The sequence below is a fragment of the Chiloscyllium punctatum genome, chromosome 38 (genome assembly GCF_047496795.1).
Source record: "Chiloscyllium punctatum isolate Juve2018m chromosome 38, sChiPun1.3, whole genome shotgun sequence".
Classification (NCBI taxonomy): domain Eukaryota; kingdom Metazoa; phylum Chordata; class Chondrichthyes; order Orectolobiformes; family Hemiscylliidae; genus Chiloscyllium; species Chiloscyllium punctatum.
The window spans coordinates 48,045,739-48,069,953 of record NC_092776.1 but is presented as its reverse complement, the minus strand read 5'-3'; the positions used below and the strand labels follow the sequence as shown (position 1 = coordinate 48,069,953).

Below are 24,215 nucleotides of genomic sequence, written 5' to 3'. Positions count from 1 at the left end.
TGAATGTAGAGGTCTGGGGGGCAGGTAAACCTGTGTGACAGTGCTGATTAGTTGCCCTTTATTTAGTGAGAGATATTCTTAGCAAAATCCTGTAGTTGAGATTTAATGTGCTGTTCACTAACTATTGAGGCAGTTAACTTCTTGACAACCCCCCCTCCCAATGGTGAGAGGTCCCACTGGATCAAACACCAGTCAACTACTTAAGTTCTAACCTGTGAAGGGGTTGGGTGGTTGGTCATATGGATAGGGGGAACCAGAGGCAAGGGCAGGGTGGATATAGCAGTCCATCCCTCCTTCCAATTATCCCAGATTTTGGCAAATGAAGCCCCCGCCCCCAACCTAGCAGCCAGGCTAGCATAGCTTCTTGTCAGAAGGTAGCCACTTCTTAAACCCACAGGAAGACATTTAATCAACCCAGAGGCAGATTGAGCTCCTTAAGTGGTTTATGACTATTCCCGCTCAGAATCTAATGGTTGAGATTCTGAAAAGGGGTTCAACAATCTTCCTGGGCTAACCCACCCAATTATTTGCCTTTCTCAACATTTTTGTCACCTCCTGGGAGGGTAAACCACGACCTGTGCTCTTCATATCGCACATGGATGAAAGGAGAAAAGAAAACACCTGACAGGAAATCAGAAACGGCTGATGGAACATCCCCTTCAGTTGACCTTTTGGCTACTGATGCGTACATACTGGTGACTGCATCTACCGTTTTCCTCTCATTTAAGGTTTTCAGCCTCTTGTTTGGGGCATTTTGCCACATAATATAGTTGCTGCTTTAATGGTCACAATTAGAATTATATGATCACGAGGAATAAAGTGGTGAATCAGTACAAAACTCATGAATGTCCTGCCCTGGGATAAACAGAATAAAGAGAGAAAGGGTTTTGAATAAAACTTACAAAACAAAACAAACAGGTGTAAGTGTTTATATATTTGCAGTTTAAGCAATGATAAAGATATGGAAAGGTATATCAACTTTTGAGGCATAGAACATAGAGAAACATGTTGTATTTTCCAACTAAAAATAACATAGCATATACCAAACTAGAGAGAATATAAAACAACCCTTAGGATACGCAATAGCATTACCAGTGATGCGTTTTATAGAAACTACTTTTGTAACTAGTAATCAGTTACTTCTGCTTTTGTCACAAGACCTCATGTAGTTCCCATGACTCCATAAGTTCCCTTGGCACCCAACTTCTTTCTTTCCAAACAACATAGAATTAAGTCTCAGTTTTCTCTCCAGAATTGCGACTGTTGAGAAAAATGCCATGAAAAGTAATCTCAAAACAACACTTTTTGTATGCTCCTGTTTAAAATCAGTATTTAAATATTGGGAAGAGAAGAACGTCATTAAAGAAAACACAAAAAAGTGGGTTGGATACTAGAAACTGTTTCTTTTCACAAAGAATAAATAGATCCACTGTATCAGAAGAGAGCCTGGGAGGGTTCCTAAATGGTGAGAACATCTGAAATTATTGAAGATGCGTTAGTGGTCGTTTTGGTTGGTGATATTGCTTCACTACCACTGTGAGTCAGAGGATATTTCTGTAAATGGATCTAATTTTTGTTTCCTCTTTGTTTTCTATTTTTCAATTTTTCCACATGAGGACCTAAGTGAGGAGGGGAGGAATGATAAACTGCATTATACCTGCCCTGCTGGGACAGATTTGATGAACCAGATGGTCTTGCCTTGTCCTTTTAGGTATATCTATTTAATGACTGTTGTTTGATGACAACTAGCAGTAGCTATACCAATTGAGAGGAAGCAGGAAATAACGTTATTCATCAGTTGGTTCCTGTTTGCAGAAGAATGGCTCTGACAGTAACGTCTTTCCTTGGCTTGTATTAGTTCACGTAAGGGTTATTTCTGGACATATATTACTGAACAAGCATGGATGAAGTAAATGCACCACTGAGGCAAGAGGAAAAAAATACATTTAAAGAGGAAAAAGAGTAGCATGCATGCAGCAGTATAAAGGTATGAACAAAGAATTAGATGAATCTGAGAGACATTAGGTAAATATGAGAAATAGGTTGCAGCAAACAGTTATTGATGAAATATATGAAAAGACAACCAGAATGTTGCTCCTCAAGTCCAACACCTCTATTATTGTGCTTTGCTTAACTGGGACTTTGTTTGTTCTTGATCAGTTCACAGAATAACACAGGAATCTTTCACAAGGAGTGTTTGCACGGTCTCAGATTCATTACACGCAATCACTTTTGTAAACAAGGTAATGAATACTTTTTTTTGATAAAGAGCTTAAACAACATATGTTTTTAAAAATATTTTCCTTTTTTCAAAACTATAAAGACACATATTATCACTTTAGATTTTGTGTGAGAACAAAACTGATTTGAAGCCAGTTGGGAGAAAGTTCACAGACCTTGTGCTTCAGGGTGATATGTTAAACTGACGCGCTATGTGTCTCTCAAATAGACGTAAAAGTACCCAGGCTCTATTTCACAAAAGCATGGGTGTTATTCCCATTGTTATGGGCAATATATCCCTCAATCAGCACTGAAGCAAATTATTTGATTGTAATCACATTGCTGTTTACAGGAGCTTACTGGGTGCAAGTTGACTACTGCATTTCCTACATGATAACAGTGACTACATTTCACATGTACTGCACTCCATTAGGTGTGCTTTACTTTGGAATGTCCTAGGCTGAAAGGCATTATGTAAATGCAAGTTCTTTCCTCTTGGAAATAGTAATGCAATATTATCTTTGAATTACTCCATTATATAAAAAAGTTATTTTAGATATTAGACTAAAAAAAGCAATTAAAATTAATTGATGCTGATATTGCAGACCTCCCTTATAAATTTAAACCCTGCATGTGTACATTTATTGGGTTTCTTACCTTTACCATTGCACAAATTACAACTGATAGTTAGAAATGAAACATCGTCATTTCAAAATCATTCTGTATGTAACTGATGACTTCAGTTCTACTACAAAATTGTGTTGATCCAGTTTAATTTTTCTTATACCAGTTTACCTCAAAATCAGGGTTCAACGGTCAAATCAGGAAAAGCTTATTATGAATGCATTGTCTCATTGATTTCAATAAAGAATTTCTTCAATTTTCTTTTTCATTCTAATAAGTTCAATACATTTTTATCCTTTATGGGAGTCTGAAATGAATGAAAGATAGATCAAAATTTGCCAAATTTTGAGCTAAGTGCGAAAGTGTGGGGGTTTATTGGTAAGATCAACAATTACAGAGGTCTAGATTTCCAGAAAGTCCCACTGTGGCAACCAGAGGAACTTATATTCAATTCCATATTATATATGAAATACAAAGCTAGCCTCGGCAATGACAAGCATGAAATGACTGGATTGGTATAAAAATAAATCAGGTTCACTAATATCCTTTAGAGAAAGCAATCTGCCATCCTCACTGATCTGCCCTGCATGTGACTCCAAATCCACAGCAATGTAGTTGACTCTTGGCTACCCTCTGAAATAGCTGTAAAAGCTACTAAGTTGTAATTAGCTTACCACCACATGATCAAGGGCAATTTAAGGTGGATAATACATGTTTTGGTCCATGTACAAACTCTGAAAAAAGCTGGGCAAAGCAGCAATAGCTAATTGCTTAAGATGATGAGTGATATTGGTAGATCAATTGAGTTCAAATCTCTCAGGTCAGGCTGAAGTTGTACAGTATTGGATTGTAGCTGGTGAGCTGAGAAAAATATCTTTTTGCTGTAATAGGGTTACCGATTGATTGCAGTGGTTAGTCATTTTCATATGAATACGGTGGTAGAAGGTCCAACTTGGTGGACCTTAGCTTTGTTTTTCAAGATTCCTGTGTTTCCCATTTGGAAGGATCTGGAGACTGATCCCTTGTGTCTAAGAATTCTTGTGTGTGTCTTTGTTTCACCTGTCCTAGGACGTATGTTGTCCTAGTCAAAGTGATGTTCTTCTTTATCTCTACGTATGGAAATTAGTGATAGTGGGTCGGATTTTTTGGTGGCTAGTTGGTGTTCATGTATCCTGGTGGCTAGTTTCCTGCTAGTTTGTCTGATGTAGTGTTTTTTATAGTTCTTGCATGCATTAATTTTAAGATTATGGCCTCTTCTTTTTGATTGCCTTTTCAGAACAAAATAGTCTGTGTAGATCTATCATATCAAAGTGCAGAAATATTTGTGTCAACCATACATTAAACAGAATTACTAACCACGCGGGAACACTGAGGAATATCTACAGTGGAGCAAGGATCTTCCCATGTTTTATAAGACTGGTGTGCCTGGATAATCAGGATTGGGTGTGGTTCAGTGACATAGGGAGCTCAGGAGTAAGACTGGGAATTTGGATAGGGATGAGACATGTTGGATTGAAAGGGAGAATGTAGTTAAGAGGTTGTGATGTCAAAGTGGCTGGTCCAGAGCCATTGAGAAATGGTGTTGAAGATTAGGAAAGGGGGATTGAAGCACAGGTGAGAGAGGAAGACTGGGGTATGGGGACAAGGAGAGAGGGAAAATGGGGAGTGGAGTCTTAGGGATAAAGGAATTCTGGAGAATTGGGGCTTAAGGAAAAAGGGAGACTGGAGAAGAGGGTGGGTTTGGGATCTAGCATTTCACAGAGAGACAAAGCAACAGAAGCAATATACAAAGTGACAGCACCTGTGAGAGAGGTGCAGTCAGTAAACAGGTAAGTGAAACCTGGAAACATCACTTTTTGGTAAAGAATGAAAGACTGTTTAAATTGGTTGGTGAATGGGGAAGGAAAACTAATGGTTTTCTCTGAAAGAAACAAGACCATAGATTCTTAAACAGAAGGCTATTCAACTATGGATTGCTTCAATACAAGTGGCTGTTGAAGTGGATGGAGAGTGAAACACCATTTAGAAGGGACTGAAATAATTTCTGAGAAAGTGGAATATACAATGATCTGAAAATGAATGTGGTTACAGAAGACAGAGCCAGCATTTGGGCCAAATGGCCTCCTTCAAATCATTTGTATAATTCCATGAGAGCCCTGTTGTAATTCTATGCTTGCTCAGGAAATGGGCTCAGGAAGGTTGGAACTGAGCTGAGTTTATGTCAATACACTCCTTGAGAAGTGCCTCAATCACTGCCTGAGCTCATTGCCTATTTGTGCACTTACTCAGGCTGGTTCAGGTCAGTTTGCACTTGAAGTTTACATGTTAAGTACATATCAGCTCAGGCAGAACACAGTTCAGAGCTGCCACCTTCGTACTGATCCAGAATCCAATCTAGAGTCTGAGGAGAGAGAGAGTGATCATTTCTATGAATGTGCTTTCAACGAGTTTTGAGAAGATTTGTAGCTCAGGTTGAGGTTCTGGATGTAGGTTTACTTGCTGAGTTCATTTCCAGATGTTTCGTCAAACCTACTAGGTACCATCTTCAGTGGGCCTCAGGAGAAGCACTGCTGATAATTCCTGCTTTCTATTTATATGTTTGGGTTTCTTTGGGTTGGTGTTGTCATTTCCTGTAGTGAAGTCACTTCCTGTTCTTTTTCTCAAGGGGTAGTAAATGGGGTCGAACTCGATGTGTTTGTTGATAAAGTTCCAGTTGGCCCTTAAAAATGAAATAATGAAAGTTCAGAGACAGCATGTAACTGTTAATGTGAAGGGCAAGGCTGATAAGGAATGCTGGATGACGAGAGAAATTGAGGCTCTGGTCAAAAAAAAAGTAGTTTTATGTCAGGTTTAGACAGCTGGGGTCAAGTGAATCCCGAGATCGGTGTATAAGCAATGGGAATATATTTACGAGGGAAATCAGGAGAACATGAAGGTGTTCTGAGGAAGGGTGACTCAATCCAAAACATTAACTCTGATTTCTCTTCACTCATGCAGCCATTCCTACCGAGCTTTTCCAGCAATTTCTGTTTTGGTTGTAAGCAAAAGGGGAATTTGCGGTAGCTTTAGCAAATAGAGTAAGACAACTCCAAAGAGATTCAGGGCAGAAGGGTAACGACAGACAGATGAGGACCCCTTAGAGAATAAACGTGGTTGTTTGTGTGGAACCACAGGAAAATGATTAGATACTAAACAAATATTTTGTGTCAGTATTTACTGTGGACAATGACAAGGAAGCTAGGGAAAATAAATAGTGATGTTTTGAAGAGAGTTCCCATGATAGAAGAGGAAGTGCTGGAGGTCTTAAAACGCATAAAGGGAGATAAGTCCAGGCATCTGATCAAATGTTTCCCAGAACATTGTGGGAAGCTAGGAAAGAGATTGCTGGGCCCTTTGCAGAGTTATTTGTAACATTGATAGCCATGGGTGAGGTGCTGGAGACTGACTATCTGGTGCCATTATTTAAGAAAGGCTGTGAGGAAAAGCCAAGGAACGATAGATCGGTGAGCCTTATTATCAGTGATGGGTAATTTGTTGGAGGGGATTCAGAGGGACAGGTTTCACATGCATTTGGAAAGGCAAGAACTGATTAGGGATAGACAATATACCTTTATGTGGAGGAAATCATGTCTCACTAACTTGAATTAAGTATTTTGAAGAGGTGACTGAGAAAATTAATGAAGTCACAGTGGTAAATGTTATCTATGTGGACTTCAATAACTTGACAAGTTTCCACATGGTAGCCTGGTTAGTAAGGTTAGATTACATGGAATACAAGGAGAACCAGCCATTTGGATTCAGAACTGGCTCAAAGGTAGAAGACCGAGAGTGGTGGTGGAGGTTTGTTTTTTGGACTGGAGGGCTGTTAGCAGTGGTGTGTCACAAGGATCAGTGCTGCATTTTCGTCATTCGTGCAATTGACTTAGATGTGAATATAGAAGGTATGGTTAGTAAGTCTGCAGATGACACCAAAAAGGAATGGTCTAGTGGACAGAGAAGAAAGTAATATCAGAATACATTGAGAGCTTGATATCGGATATACAAATGGGCTAAGGAGTGGCAGATAGAGTTTAATTTAGATAAATGTGAGGTGTTGCATTTTGGCAAGACAAACTAGGGTAGGACTTATACAATTAATGGTAAGGCCCTGGGGACTGTTGCCGAACAAAGAGACCTAGGGATGCCTGTAACTGCCAGGTGCTGTGAGCTCTCTCACACAGGTTCCTCCAAGGTCAACTGTGAATTTTGTTGTTTGTTAATTCTTCCTAGATACATTCCAATGTCCAGAGATACATGAACTCAAACAGCAAAGGCAGTTAACAGTGCAGACTCACTGCTGTGTCAGACAGCAGTGTAGGTTTATTTATTTCTCTCCCTCACTGACCATGTGGTCACTGCCTTTGTTTGTTTTCCTCCTTTTAAAAATGGCATTGTTTTGATCTTTTTCCTCCCCCAAAGTTCCGAAACAATGCAACAGCATATAAACCAGTAATAGCTCCTCTTGGAATTCGATGAAATCACCTCCAACACCTAAAATACCTCAAAAAAGGTGCACCTCTTACAGCCAGTAATTTTTCCCATCCTCCAGCTTGGATTACCCAGGATCTGAGGTAAAAACAATGACTGCAGATGCTGGAAACCAGATTCTGGATTAGTGGTGCTGGAAGAGCACAGCAGTTCAGGCAGCATCCAAGTAGCTTCGAAATCGACGTTTCGGGCAAAAGCCCTTCATCAGGAATAAAGGCAGTGAGCCTGAAGCGTGGAGAGATAAGGTAGAGGAGGGTGGGGGTGGGGAGAAAGTAGCATAGAGTACAATGGGTGAGTGGGGGAGGGGATGAAGGTGATAAGTCAAGGAGGAGAGGGTGGAGTGGATAGGTGGAAAAGGAGATAGGCAGGTAGGACAAGTCTGGACAAGTCATGGGGACAGTTACTGAGCTGGAAGTTTGGAACTAGGGTGAGGTGGGGGAAGGGGAAATGAGGAAACTGTTGAAGTCCAAATTGATGCCCTGGGATTGAAGTGTTCCGAGGCAGAAGATGAGGCGTTCTTCCTCCAGGCGTCTGGTGATGAGGGAGCGGCGGTGAAGGAGGCCCAGGACCTCCATGTCCTTGGCAGAGTGGGAGGGGGAGTTAAAATGTTGGGCCACGGGGCAGTGTGGTTGATTGATGCGGGTGTCCCGGAGATGTTCCCTAAAGCGCTCTGCTAGGAGGCGCCCAGTCTCCCCAATGTAGAGGAGACCGCATCGGGAGCAACGGATACAATAAATGATATTAGTGGATGTGCAAGTAAAACTTTGATGGATGTGGAAGGCTCCTTTAGGGCTTTGGATAGAGGTGAGGGAGGAGGTGTGGGCGCAGGTTTTACAGTTCCTGCGGTGGCAGGGGAAAGTGCCAGGATTGGAGGGTGGGTTGTTTGGGGGCGTGGACCTGACCAGGTAGTCGCGGAGGGAACGGTCTTTGCGGAAGGCGGAAAGGGGTGGGGAGGGAAATATATCCCTGGTAGTGGGGTCTGTTTGGAGGTGGCGGAAATGTCGTTGGATGATTTGGTTTATGCGAAGGTTGGTAGGGTGGAAGGTGAGCACCGGGGCGTTCTGTCCTTGTTACGGTTGGAGGGGTGGGGTCTGAGGGCGGAGGTGCGGGATGTAGACGAGATGCGTTGGAAGGCATCTTTAACCACGTGGGAAGGGAAATTTCAGTCTCTAAAGAAGGAGGCCATCTGGTATGTTCTGTGGTGGAACTGGTTCTCCTGGGAGTAGATCCGGCAGAGGCAGAGGAATTGGGAATATGGGATGGCATTTTTGCAAGAGGTAGGGTGGGAAGAGGTGTAATCCAGGTAGCTGTGGGAGTCGGTGGGTTTGTACCCAGGATCTGGTTTAAGGTGAGCAGGGAAAGATTTCAAAATGACCTGAAGGATAACTTTTTGTCGCAGGGTGTGGTGCGCACATAGAACGAGCTGCTACAGGAAGTGATGGGGTGGGTACAATTACAACATTTAAATGACATCCGCATGGGTATATGCATAGAAAATCTTCAGTCAGAAATGGGCCAAATGCTGGCAAATGGAACTAGGTCAGATTGGGATATCTGGTCGGCGCGATGAACTGGACCCAAAATTCTGTTTCCATGCTGTACGACTCAATGATTCTTCTGAGTCTTGTTGTAATGGTTAATCATAAAGACACCATTGTTTCTCTGTAGTCCTTTACTTTTGTTCTAGTTTGATGTATGGCTGATCATTAATGTTTTGGTAGCTGACTGTAGTGAGGTTCTTGATAAAGTTTTGAACAAGGTTTTTTGATTTCTGCTTTATCTTATCAATTATCAATTCAGGAGAAATGTTTTGACCCAGACAATGGTTAGAATGTGGAACTCACTAATACAGAAAGTAGTTGAAGTGAATAGCTCGGGTGCATTTGAGAGGACGCTGGATAAACATATAAAGGAGAAAGTAATAAGAGTTTTCACAATGGCGTTAGATCGTAGCATAGTGGCTCAGTGGTTAGCACTGCTGCCTCATAGTGCCTGGAACCTGGGAATGATTCCAGCCTCAGGCGACTGTCTGTGTGGATTAGATTACATTACAGTGTGGAAACAGGCCTTTCGGCCCAACAAGTCCACAGCAACCCGCAACCCACCACCCACCCATACCCCTATGTTTCCCCTTACCTAACAGTACCGGCAATTCAGCATGGCCAATTCACCTGGCCTGCACATCTTTGGACTGTGGGAGGAAACCGGAGCACCCGGAGGAAACCCACGCAGACACGGGGAGAACGTGCAAACTCCACACAATCAATCGCCTGAGGTGGGAATTGAACCCGGGTCTCTGGCGCTGTGAGGCAGCAGTGCTAACCACCGTGCCGTCCACTAATGTGGAGTTCGCACATTCCCCTCGTGTTTGTGTGGGTTTTCTCCATGTGCTCCAGTTTCCTCCCACAGTCCAAAGATGTGCAGGTTAGATAAATTGACTTGCTAAATTGTCCATAGAGTTCAGGGATGTATAGGTCAGGTGCATTAGTCTTGGGTAAATGTAGAGTAATAAGGTAGGGGAATGGTTCTAGGTGGGTTATTGTTTGGAGCATTGGTGTGGACTTATTGGGCCAAATGGCCTGTTTGCACACTGTAGGGATTCTCTGATGTGGGAAGATGGTAAGTAGCAGAAACATAGAAATAGATCAGCTCGGCAAAAGGGACTGTTCCTGATCTGTAAACTGTTTATGGGTCTGACAGCTTAATTTAATACTTCAATAAGAAATACAACATACAGCAAAGTGTTTGTGCTGTATGTCAAAGCATTCTGGTCATAAAATCCTCTGAAAATGTTAAAAATGGCATGAAGTATAATTCATAATATACAAACATATTTATTCAGTGTTGGGGTGTGGGTATGCAAGTGGGTCTCAATTTCCTTGGGTCAAGACATATATTGGCTGAGTAAAATTAGCCTTTCCCCAATATAGAATTTTTATTCCTGACTTATTCTTCTCCTTTTTCATAAGTGTCTTAAATCAAACTGAATTGTGGTTACTATCTCCACAATGTTGGCCAATTGATATGCCTTTCAATTTTGTTTCCTAATGTTAGTTCCAGAACTGGCCTCTCCCTTATTGAACTTTCACTGACAAGAAATGTTCTCCTGGATTTAAATATTTTAAAGCAAAAGTGGATAGATTCTTAAACAACAACTCAGCAGGTCTGGCAGCACCTGTGGAGAGAGAGACAGAGTTAACGTTTCAAGTTCAGTGACCCTTCTTCACTGGACTCAAAACATTAACTCTGCTTTCTGGCACAGACATTGCCCAACCTGCTGAGTTTCTAAAACAATTTCTATTTTTGTTTCAGATTTACAACATCCACAGTTCTTTACTTTATCATAGATAGATTCTTGATTACCAGAGGCGTAAGATATCATCAGAAATATGCAGGAATGTACAGTCGAGGCTAAGATCAGAGCAGTCATGATTTTATTCATTGGCAGAGCATGCTCAAAGGGTTGAACAACCTACTCTTCATTCTTGTTCACTTGATGCAATTTAAGAATTTTGTTCCATCCCTACTTTGCATTCTAAAACTATCCCAGTTAATATTTGGGTAGTTAAAATCCCTTGGAGATAGTGAGAAGTGTGGATGCTGGAGAGTCAGAGTGGATAAAGAGTTGAGCTGGAAACAGCTCAGCAGGTCAAGAAGCATCAGAGGAGCAGGGGAGTCGACATTTCAGGCCAGAACCTTTCATCAGTTCTGATGTGCTAGAAAACTGTGCTTTTTCCAGCTCAACTCTTTATACACTCTAGTTAAAATTCCTTACTATTAATACCTTATTATTCTTATGTTCCTTTGAAATTTGATTGCCTACTTGATCCTCTATCCCTCCCTGACAGTTTGGGGCGCATAATACTCATCTAAAGCTTGTTTGTCCATCTGTGTTTACACTTCTACCTCGTTTGATGATCCTTCTAAGGTATCATGCCTCCTCACTGGGTGGCACGGTGTGTCAGTGGTTAGCACTGCTGCCTCACAGTGCCTGGGATCCACACTCAATTCCACTCTTGGGCGACTGGCTGTGTGGAGTTTGCACGTTCTCCTCATGTCAGCATGAGTTTCCTTTAGATGCTCCAGTTTCCTCCCACAATTCAAAGATGTGCAGATTAGGTGAATTGGCCATAATGTTCAGGGATGTGTAGGGTAGGTGCATTAGTCAGGGGTAAAACAGGGTAGGGGAATGGGTCTGGGTGTGTTACTTTTCAAAGGGTTGATGTGGACTTGTTGGACCAAATGGCCTGTTTCCATACCGTAGAGTTTCTTTGATTCACTGCTATAATTGATTCCTTGATCAATGTTGCAACTGCCCCTTCCTTTCTGAATATGGATATAATAGGATGCACACAAAAAGAGTCCTATGCATATTATGGGATGGAAACACACACACATATACTGTATAATGAAATACATACAATCAGATCCATTTGTATATTATGGAAGGACACATCAACAAACACAACACACACACACACATAGCTGTTAGCATTTTATGAGTGGACACACACAAAATATTAGGTTTATTAAGGGATAGACATACAAACACACCACATGCCTTGCACATATTATAAGATGGATACAGGGACTCCCTGTGTATAATGAAATGGTCCCAAGTGTCCTGTGTATGTAATGTGATAGCTATTGAAACACCACCCACCATGTATTTTATGAGATGGATGCTCAAGCCTCTGTGTATATTATGGGATGTTTTGGGGCCCACACCCCAGGAAGGACATACTGGTGTTGGAGCGTGTCCGCTGGAGATTCACACGGATGATCCCTGGAATGGTAGGCCTAACATACGATGTTTGGCTGAGGATCTTGGGATTGTATTCATTAGATTTTACAAGATTGAGGGGAGATCTAATAGAAACCTACAAGATAATGCATGGTTTAGAAAGGGTGGATGCTGGGAAGTTGTTTCTGTTAGGCAGGGAGACTAGGACCCGTGGGCGTAGCCTTGGAATTAGAGGGGGTCAGTTTAGAATGGAAATGAGGAGACATTTCTTCAGCCAGAGAGTGGTGGGTCTGCAGAATTCACTGCCACAGTGTGCAGTGGAGGCTGGGACGTTAAATGTCTTCAAGGCAGAGATTGATAAATTTTTGATGTCGCAAGGAATTAAGGGATACGAGGAGAGTGCAAGTAAGTGGAGTCGAAATGCCCATCAGCCATGATTAAATGGTGGAGTGGGCCAAATGGCCTTACTTCCGCTCCTAATCCTTATGGTTTTGCATATTGTGTCCACTGCATATTATGGGATTGACAGTGTCCTATGTATATTATTGGATGGACACAGGGGCCCCTATGTATATAACAACATCAGTTCCTTGTGTATATTATGGGATGGATGCGTTGCCTGGGTTTGACAGGAACTGAGCACGAGCCAGGTGCCGACTGTGACGGGGATAGAGGATGCCGATCACTGATTGGTCAACCCGCAGCGATGACGCGGGATCGCGCGTGCAATGGGTGGAGCGGGCGGGCGGGCGCGCGCGTGCCGCCTGTTCCAGTCTGAGGCGGTGACCGTTCAGCCGTTGGGCACGAGCGTGTGTCCGTTCGCCCAGCCGCCCCGCTCGGTTCCAGGAGGCAGCAGCCGGTAACGGTAAGTGTGATTGGAGACTGATGGACTGAAGATCCCACCCCCCCCCCCCCATGTTGAGACCGCGGGGGGCGGGAAGGTGAGACAGACAAACCTGGGCTTCAGGCAGTGGCTGTGGGAGGGTCGGGCCTGTATCACCCGGGCAACCGGCAGGTGGTTACCACAGGCCATGGGAACGGGACCGAGCAAACCCACTCCTCCATTCCTTTAACCTTATGGGGGGGGAGAGACAGGCCTTCCCCTCTCCCTACTCCACCCCCCCATCCCTAAACTACAGGGGCCTGATTCACCCCCCCACCCCCAAACTACAGGGGCCTGATTCACCCCCCTACCCCCCCACCCCCAAACTACAGGGGCCTGATTCACCCCCCTACACCCCATCCTTAAACTACAGGGGCCTGATTCACCCCCCTGACCCCCCCCCCCACCCCCAAACTACAGGGGCCTGATTCATCCCCCTGACCCCCCCCACCCCCAAACTACAGGGGCCTGATTCACCCCCCCCCCCACCCCCAAACTACAGGGGCCTGATTCACCCCCCCCCCCACCCCCAAACTACAGGGGCCTGATTCATCCCCCTGACCCCCCCCCCCACCCCCAAACTACAGGGGCCTGATTCATCCCCCTGACCCCCCCACCCCCAAACTACAGGGGCCTGATTCATCCCCCTGACCCCCCCACCCCCAAACTACAGGGGCCTGATTCATCCCCCTGACACCCTCTTCCCCAAACTATAGGGGCCTGATTCACCCCCCTGAGCCCCCCCCCTCCCCAAACTACAGGGGCCTGATTCACACCTTTAGCCCCCTCTCCAAACTACAGGGATGTGGGTACCCCCCCACCCCTGAGCCCTCCCCAAACTACATGGATCTGATTCCCCCTCCTGCTCTGCTCCCCCCACCCCCACCCCCACCCCCACCCCCTCCCCTCCCCAAAGTACAGACAGTGTGTCCCCTCCCCTCCGGCAACAATGATACCAGCAGTTAAATAAATATTCACTGAATCAGGTCACGCCAGCCAAGCAACCGGAGCAAGGTCTTGGCAGAGTGATCATGACCTTGAATCAAAATCAGCCGCACCACACACTTCCCTCAAAGCGGCTGCAGAGGGGACAAGAGTCTCTCTCACCTTCTTCTGGAATGTGCCTACACAAAGGAAGTCTGGAGGGGAATACAGTGGTGCTTGTTGAGGTTCGTCCCGAGCAGCTCTGTAACGAGGGACTCCGTGCTCTACTGTCTGTTCCCTGCGACACATACCGAGACGAACATCAACTGTGCCTGGAGGATCATCAACTTGGTCAAAGACGCTGTTTGGTCTGTCCAAAACTTGTTGATCTTCCAGCTGAAGGAGCTGACCCTGACTGAGTGTTGCGGACTGGCACATTCCAAGGTCCAGGACTACGTGTTAAGGGGTGTGCTGAAGCCTGGGGTAGCTGCCACAGAGGCACGGTGGGGAAAGACCACCGTGTAACGTCTGCCTGCCAAAGAACAGGGGGCCCATGCAGTAAGTGGGCTCCGCTGATGCCTCAGCTGAATATATGAATGGTAAACATACAGACCTGTATATACGAATGAGTACTCAATCTCTGTATGCAAAGAAATGGAATGTTTGCGTATGTATGGCATGACCAATTGTACAGATCCTCAAAATATTTTTATGAATAAAGTATATTTTTTTGAAATTAAAAAATGACCTTGAATCAAAATCAACCCTCCTAAAACACAGAGTGATCCTAAATCAGAGTTTGCCACCAGCAGGGACATTGTCTTCTGGGCCATAATGTACATTCTAAGTCATACAGACTATAGTTAAATTGTACCTGATCAGAAGTGCCATTAAACCAACATTGTAATTGCTCTGTGAGGTATATATGCTGTTCTCCCCTTATAATGGTTCTTGCGATGTTATAAATAACAAAATCACTCAACCACAAACTTATTAAATAAAATAAACTCCGTGATGTCCGATAGAAAAACTTTGAACTGCTTGACATTGATTGGTTTGTTGATTTAAATCTTCCACAATTTACAAAGAACAGCACAGCACACCAAGACTGCACTGATCCATGATGCCTTTCTGGTTAAACACCTTTTGCATCTGTGTGTTCCATTTCCCTCTATTTCCTGCATATTGATATATCTCTGGTGGAGGCTGGTTCAACTGCAACATTTAAAAGGCATTTGGATGGGTATATGAATAGGAAGGGTTTGTAGGGATATGGGCCGGGTGCTGGCGGGTGGGACTAGATTGGGTTGGGATATCTGGTTGGCATGGATGGGCTGGACCGAAGGGTCTGTTTCCATGCTGTACGTCTCTGTGACTATGACTGTCAAGGTACCTCTTAAATGTTGCTATTGTATACGCCTCCACCACTAGGTCAGATTGGGATGTCTGGTCAGTGTGAGCGAATTGGACCAAAAGGTCTGTTTCATTGCTGTATGACTCTTATCACTCTGAGTTCTACGATTCATTTTCTGTTCGCAATCTGGCAAGCAAACTTCAGCACATGTGATGTTTGTTTTAAGTAAGACGTAAATTCTTAAGCATGCAATGTTGCGTTTGGATTTGTTGGAGTGGTTTTGACGCCATATTTTGCTTAATTATGTCTTTGCAATTTGTTCCAAATTATGTCTTTTGTGTGTTTTAGTACTGCATCTAGATTATTTCTCTAGATTATTTGTTATAAAACATGTTAGACCATTTGAATATTTTGTACACATAAGATTGGAACATCACATTTCTGAGAAATATTCATGTTTCTTTTGCTGCTGAGAAAGGTCTGAGTTAGTTCTGAAAAGTGAATGCAGTTAGCATAAGATATGGAATTGGTCTTGTTCGTGTTGCCTAATATTGATTTGTTGTGAGGTTTGTGAAGACTTACTCCAGATTTACTATTGCTTTTGCAATTGAAATAGTCTCCCTTGCAAGTACTTCTCCCATCTGTTGATCAAGAATAACACTTGTTGAGAAATGCAAACAGAATATAATCTGCTTTGAGATAAAACTAACATGACATTGAACTGAGTATTGCAGAGTACTGTCCAAGTCTCAATTGATGTGTTGCTCACATTTTTCAGCTAGTACGGACAAACAAATTATCCTCCTCCCCCTCCTTTCTCACTAGCAGCATGTCGGGTGGTGTTCTAAAGGGGTGTGTATTGGTGTCTCAACAGTTTATTGTACTTGGTGAGGACCTAGTTTTCAGGTTAAGAGAGCTACATATCCAAGATTGTCAGTGATGCAAAGATACATGGTATATTTAAAGCAAAGCAAAGTGTTACTGACAAGACCAAAGTTTATTGCATTGTTGTCTTTGCAAAATTTATGGTAAGCCTAGGACTAAAAGGTAACCTACAAATTGGGGTGAAGCCTTTCAGGCATGAGGTTAGGGAACACTTCTACACAGAAAGGGTGATGGAAATTTGGAACATTTTCAGAAATGACAATCGTTGCTGGGTTAATTCATTTTAACTCTGAGACTGATATAGATTTTTAGTTCAGTAAGGTACAGAAAACTGCATTATCAGACATTCTGCCAATTGGTTCTCTAATAACTGGAACTTTTGATAGTGAATGAATGCTTCTACTGGAACTAAAGCCAATTAATGCTTCAACTGGAAAGATGCAGAACATTTTCTGGAACTGGAAGACTTCCCAGGTCACTTCCCCCAGGCTAGGGAGGCATCCAGTAGAAGCATTGGTCATCCTTCTTGTTTGTAACTAATTTAAAAATCACACAACACCAGATTATAATCCAGGTTTATTTGAAAGTACAAGCTTTTGGAGCACTGCTCCTTCGTCAGGTAGCTAGTGGGCAGTATGGCAGGACACAGAATTTGTAGTAAAAGATCATTGTCATACAACTGATGTGATGTTTTGAACAAACTTAGATTGCTGTTAATTCTTTAATCACTTAGAATGGGGTTGCAAGTTTCGATTCGTTAATATGTAAATTCCAGAACTACTTTCAAGTCACATTCCAGAGATAACTTAAGGTTTTATTTTAAAACAAAAAGTGACCTCTCCTCAGACTTTAAATGTGTTGTCATCCTGTTTCCCTATCCCTGTATCAGTTGAAGCAAAATGCTCAGAGACATAGTGTAGTTTTACCTCCTTCATCTTTATTCCGGGCCCTGGAGGGAGAGCGAACAATCGCCCATGGGAACAGAGACATGAAGTTTTGGTCTTCTTTGGAACAGCAGGTTCTTAATGAATTATATGGTCATTTACATAGAGGAGCATCCAGACAAGGCAACATACATATTGGTTGGGTGACCGTTAAAGTCAGCAAGTGCCAATAGTAAAGATTAAGCAATCTGCTGTTCCTCAATGAATGTTCTTAACCTTGTTAACTGGCTTCACAGAATGAATACTTTTCACCTTGTTAACTGTCTTTACATACTGAATGCTGCTTCATCTTTGTTAAATAGCTTTACATAATGAGTGCTTTTCCACCTTGGTAACCCATGACCCTTGCCTCCAGCACCTCATTGTTTATGGCAAGTCCTTATCTGATCCAAGGCATGCTTAGCTGAACCTTTGTTTCACAAAAGCCAAAACTTAACTTTTTCTCTACCTGCTCATACCTTATACACTTTCTCAATGTGAGGTTTGAGTCTGTCTATATTCCAACCTTGAGTCAGAGCTGTTCTGTTTCCAAAGTAGGAATTTATAAAATGTCACATGGACTGACTGCCTACAGATTGTGTACTTTTTGAACAAAATAAAATATGAGGAACCTTGGAGGACAATAACAGAGGAACTTCTTGTCAAAAGGAAGAAGACAGTTTAGGTAAGGTGGAGGAAGCAAAGATCTAGCACAGCTTTAGAGGATTACAGGCTTACTAGAAAGGAGCTCAGAAATGGACTGAGGAGAGCCAGGAGGGGGCACGATAAAGGCTTGGCAAGAAGGATTAGGGAGAACACAAAGGCATTTTACTCGTGTGAGGAATATGAGAATGATCAGGGAGAAGGTAGGGCCGATCAGGGATAGCGGAGGAAACTTGTGTGTGAAGTCTGAGCAGATAGGGGAAGTCCTAAATGAGTTTTTTGCTTTAGTTTTCACCAAGGAAGGGGACCTTGTTGTAAATGAAAACTTCGAGGAGCTGGGATACAGTCTTGACAAGATCAAGATTGATGAAGTTGATGTACTAGAAATTTTGGAAAACATTAAGATTGATAAGTCCCCTGGACCAGACCAGATTTATCCTAGGCTGCTCCGAGAAACGAGAAAGGAGGTTGCTAAGCTACTGACAAGAATATTTGCCTCCTTGGTCTCCACAGGAGTCGTACCGGAGGATTGGAAGGAGGCAAATGTTGTTCCTCTTTTCAAGAAGGGTAATAGGGAAATCCCTGGCAATTACAGGCCAGTCAGTCTTGCGTCTGTGGTCAGCAAAGTTTTGGAAAGAATTCTGACGGATAGGGTTTATGATTATTTGGCAAAGCATGGTGTGATTAAAGGCAGTCAGTATGGCTTTGTGAGGGGCAGGCCATGCCTCTCAAATCTTATTCAGTTCTTTGAGGAGATATCAAGACAGGTCGGCGGTTGAGCAGTGGATGTGGTGTATATGGACTTCAGTAAGGCATTTGATAAGGTTCCACATGGTAGGCTCATTCATAAAGTCAGGATGTATGGGATGCAGGGAGATTTAGTATTTGGATTCAGAATTGGCTGGCTGACAAAAGGCAGAGAGTGGTTGTAGATGGAAAGTATTTTGCCTGGAGGTCAGTTTGAGTGGGGTCCTGTGGGGCTCTGTTCTTGGGCCTCTGCTCCTTGTAGTTTTTACAAATAACTTGGATGAGGAGGTTGAGGGGTGGGTTAGTAAACTTGCAGATGAGACAAAGGTTGGAGGTGTCATCGATAGTACTGAGGGCTACTGCAGGCTGCAGCGTGACATAAGAGGATGCAGAGCTGGGCTGAGAAATGGCAGATGGAGTTCAAACTGGATAAGTGCAAAGTGATGCATTTTTGGAAGGTCAAATTCGAATGTTGAATATAGGATTAAAGACAGGACTCTTGCTAGTGTGGAGGAACAGAGGGATCTGGGTGTACAAGTACATAGATCCCTCAAAGTTGCCACCCAAGTGGTTAGGGTAATTAAGAAAGCATATGGTGTTTTGGCTTTCATTAACAGGTGGATCGCGTTAAGAGCCGCGAGGTTTTGCTGCAGCTCTACAAGTCCTTGGTGAGACCACACTTGGAATATTGTGTCCAGTTCTGGTCGCCCTACTATGGGAAAGACACAGAGGCTTTGGAGAAGGTGCAAAGAAGGTTTACCAGGATGCTGCTTGGACTGGAGGGCTTGCCTTATGAAGAAACGTTGAATAAGCTTGGACTTTCCTCTCTGGAGAGGAGGAGACCTGGTTGAGGTGCACAAAATAATAAGTGGAATAGATAGAGTCAATAGCCAGAGACTTTTCCCCAGGGCAAGATTGACTGGTACGAGGAGTCATAATTTGAAGATATTAGGAGAAAGGTATAAAGGAGACATCAGAGATAGGTTCTTTATGCAGAGAGTTGTGAATGCATGGAATGCGTTGCCAGCTGTGGTGGTGGAAACAGAGTCATTGGGGACATTTAAGTGACTGCTGGACATTCACATGGATAGCAGTGAGTTGAGGGGTGCATAGGTTAAGTTACTATATTTTACATTAGGATTAAACCTCGGCACAACATTGTGAGCCAAAGGGCCTATTCTGTGCTGTACTTTTCTACGTTCTATCTGCAAATACATATTCACCTCATAGACTTGTGTGTGCGTGCATGTGAGGGAGTGAATGTGTGTGTGGGGGAGAGTGTGTGCGTGTGTCTTTGTCCATCCAAGTCTAACACTGGCACCTCTGCATCATGTTTATAACTGTCATTGTAACTTTTAATTTTACCAATGTGTGAATTATAAATTCCATCCTGCCATTGTGGCATCCAATAAAAGTCAACTTGTAATGCGTCAAAGAGTTGTGTTGACACTAGTAGGATATTTGCACCTGTAGATGTGTTGAAAAAGGGCCAGAATCTGAAGGTTTATGGTGATAGCATATGATTTTAATTCATCTACAATATGTGATACCAGGGTCATAAAGAACAAATGCTGAGGTTTTTCACTAGTGCTGAATCAAATAAAATTGATGGACATCATATTCTACATGTGCTTAATTTAGAGTTTGGTTTATGTAAATAACGTTTGTTAGATGTTTAGAGGGTGTCCTTATCTCAATTCAGTGTTCATTTAGAAGGCAAAAAAAGTGAAATGGATTTGATTGTGCCTTATTGATAGATGGCTTTTGTGCTTTAAACTTTATCATGGCATTTGTGGGTGGCACGGTACAGTGATCAGCACTGCTGCCTCACAGCGCCAGAGACCCGGGTACAATTCCTGCCTCAGGCGACACTCTGTGTGGAGTTTGCACATTCTCCCCGTGTCTGCGTGGGTTTCCTCCGGGTGCTCCGGTTTCCTCCCACAATCCAAAACTGTGCAGGTTAGGTGAATTGACCATGCTAAATTGTCCATAGTGTTGGGTGAAGGGGTAAATGTAGGAGTACGGGTCTGGGTGGTATCCGCTTCGGCGGGTCGGTGTGGACTTGTTGGGCCGAAGGGCCTGTTTCCACACTGTAAGTAATCTAATCTAATCTAATTAGGTTAGATTTACAGACTAAACTAAAATCTGCTGCCATGAAAATGCAAAACAGTACTGTGAAATCTTCTAACAAATTCATTTCTGAACATATCTATTCCTTGACAAAATATAATGCAGACAAATGAACTAATGTTAGTACTGCTTACCATATTCTTCTTTGACAGATATGAGTTAACCTAGATCTTCTAGTTACAAATAGAATTACAGGTACACATGTGCAAATGTTGCATGCTTATGTAAAGATCTTGGAAGAGTTAACTGAGCTGCATGATTTTAAGGGAGTTGCATAACTATACACAATGTAGCACAGTAATAAACGAATCATTTTGAGAATGATTTCTTCATATCTTTGCACCCGTGAAATGAGTATTTGGAAAATTTAGCTTTGATAGTTTCAAGCTGGAAAATATATATTGGTAGACAATTTTGAAGATCACCATCATGAATCTAAGTTTGTGAATGGTAACATTTTTTACAAATTTGCTTTCCTGAAGTGTTACTTCATTCATTCAAGCTATGAACAAGGATGTCATTCAGAATACAATTTTCTTTCACAGAAGAAATTGTCTAGCAATATAAATAAGCAAGCCTGAAGTTATTGAAGGTATCCTGGAAGATATTTCATGAAGTTTAATTAACCATGTAGACATTATACAGAACTTTCAATCTGTTTAGAGCAAAAAAGATGGAGTTTTGAATGCAGCCAGAGCTTGGTGATTAATGAAAAGAGCAACATCGCGAAGGACTTGAGAATTGTTACCTTGTGTACTGTATGCAGCAGACTCTTTTGATGATCATAGAGTCATAGAGATGTACAGTATGGAAACAGATCCTTTGGTCCAACCCATCCATACTGATCAAATATCCCAATCCAATCTAGTCCCACCTGTCAGCACCTGGCGCCCATATCACTCCAAACCCTTCCTATTCAAGTGCCCATCCAAATGCCTCTTAAAGGTTGCAATTGTACCAGCCTCCACCACACTCTCTGGCAGCACATTCCATAACGTACCACCCTCTGTGTGGAAAAGGTTGCCCTTTATGTCTGTTTTATATCTTTCCCCACGCACCCTAAACCTATGCCCTCCAGTTCTGGACTCCCTGACCCCAGGGAAAAGACTTTGTCTATTTACCCTATCCATGCCCCTCATCATTTTGTAAACCTCTAAAAGGTCACCCCTGAGCCGCCTCTGCTCCAAGGAAACAGCCTAGCCTGTTCAGCCTCTCCCTATAGCTCAAATCCTCCAACCCTGGCAACATCCATGTAAATCTTTTCTGAACCCTTTCAAGTTTCACAACATCTTTCCGATAGAAAGGAGACCAGAATTGCACGCAACATTCCAACAGTGGTCTAACCAAAGTCCTGTACAGCCATGACCTCCCAACTCCTGTACTCAATACTCTGACCAATAAAAGAAAGCCTATCAAACGCCGCCTTCACTATCCTATCTACCTGCAACTCCACTTTCAAGGGACTATGAACCTGCACTCCAAGGTCTCTTTGTTCAGCAATACTCCCTGGGACCTTACCATTAAGTGTATAAGTCCTGCTAAGATTTGTTTTCCCAAAATGCAGCACCTTGCATTTATCTGAACTAAACTCCGTCTGCCACTTCTCAGCCCATTGGCCCATCTTGTTAAGATCCTGTTGTAATCTGAGGTAAACCTCTTCGCTGTCCACTGCACCTCCAATTTTGGTGTCATCTGCAAACTTACTAATTGTACCTCTTATGCTCACATACAAATCATTTATGTAAATGACAAAAAGTACATTGTCATTCACAGGTAAAGGGACGGCTGGAAAATGGGACACCTTCAGAAATGAGATAACGAGGATCCAGAGAAAGTATACACCTGCTAGGGTGAAAGGAAAGGCTGGTGGGTATAGGGAATGCTGGATGACTGAAGAAATTGAGGGTTTGGTTAAGAAAAAGAAGGAAGCATACGTATAGACAGGATAGATCGAGTGAATCCTTAGAAGAGTATGAAAGCCAGAGGAGTATACTTAAGAGGGAAATCAGGAGAGCAAAAAAGGGATATGAGATAGCTTTGGCAAATCGATCCTTTATGGCACTCCACTGGTCACAGGCCTCCAGTCTGAAAAACAACCCTCCACCACCACCCTCTGTTTTCTACCTTTGAGCCAGTTCTGTATCCAAATGGCGAGTTCTCCCTGTATTCCATGAGATTTAACCTTGCTAATCAGTCTCCCATGGGGAACCTTGTCGAACACCTTACTGAAGTCCATATAGATCACATCTACTGCTCTGCCTTCATCAATCCTCTTTGTTACTTCAAAAAACTCAATCAAGTTTGTGAGACATGATTTCCCATGCACAAAGCCATGTTGACTATCCCTAATCAGTCCTTGCTTTTCCAAATACATATACATCTTGTCCCTCAGGATTCCATCCCAACAAGTCGCCCACCCTTCTTAAACAGTGGCACCACGTTCGCTAACCTCCAGTCTTCCGGTACCTCATCTTTGACTATTAATGATACAAATATCTCAGCAAGAGGCCCAGCAGTCACTTCTCTAGCTTCCCACAGAATTCTAGGATATACCTGATCAGGTCCTGGATATTTATCCACCTTTACGCGTTTCAAGACATCCAGGGCTTCCTCCTCTGTAATATGGACATTTTTCAAGATGTCGCCATCTATTTCCCTACATTCTATATCTTCCATATCCTTTTTCACAGTAAATACTGATGCAAAATACTCATTTAGTATCTTCCCCATTTTCTGCTGCTCCACACAATGGCTACCTTGCTGATCTTTGAGGGGCCCTATTCTCTCCCTAGTTACCCTTTTGTCCTTAACGTATTTGTAAAAAACCTTTGGATTTTCCATAACTCAATTTGCCAAAGCTATCTCATATCCCCTTTTTGCTCTCCTGATTTCCCTCTTAAGTATACTCCTCTGGCTTTCATACTCTTCTAAGGATTCACTCGATCTATCCTGTCTATACGTATGCTTCCTTCTTTTTCTTAACCAAACCCTCAATTTCTTCAGTCATCCAGCATTCCCTATACCTACCAGCCTTTCCTTTCACCCTAGTAGGAGTATACTTTCTCTGGATCCTCGTTATCTCATTTCTGAAGGCGTCCCATTTTCCAGCCGTCCCTTTACCTGTGAATATCTGCCCCCACTCTGATTTACAGTGTTTGCTTTAGGATGTAAAACAAATGTACTTTTGAGACCAGAAGTATGCTGGTTGACTGAGGTCCAATGTAGTTGAAACTTAATGCAGGGAGTATACACATCACTGTTATAGTTTATTATGTAAGTAATTTATCCTGTAAATAATGCAACTTTACCTTAAGTGAAACTTAGCAGACAACCTTTTCACTCACACCTGCAACTAACTACTCAGACATCACAAAGATTGCAACAATACAGTAAATTTCCAGTATTTGGGATATATAATTTTTGCAGTTTATCGGAGGTGCCAGTTCATAACATACTGGTTAAAACAAAGTTTGCTGTACATCATCTGGAAATGGTTAATGATGCCCCTTCAACCCACCTAAGCAACAAATTGATGAAACTGGGGTAAAAGTGTAGGTTGAGGTTGTCGAACAGACATGCCACTTAGTGTTG

At 42.8% G+C, this 24,215-nt stretch overlaps 1 protein-coding gene across 2 annotated transcripts in view; it reads left to right on the top strand.

Annotated features, from left to right (window-relative positions):
• Positions 1–12,852: 12,852 nt before the first annotated feature.
• lipf (lipase, gastric) overlaps positions 12,853–24,215 on the top strand; it is a 44,489-nt gene continuing 33,126 nt past the window's right edge. The window contains exon 1 of one of the 2 annotated variants that reach the window (XM_072557829.1): positions 12,853–12,980. The gene's annotated coding sequence lies outside the window, so the exon portion shown is untranslated. The remainder of the gene's footprint in view (positions 12,981–24,215) is intronic. The other variant, XM_072557830.1, reaches the window with a different exon arrangement.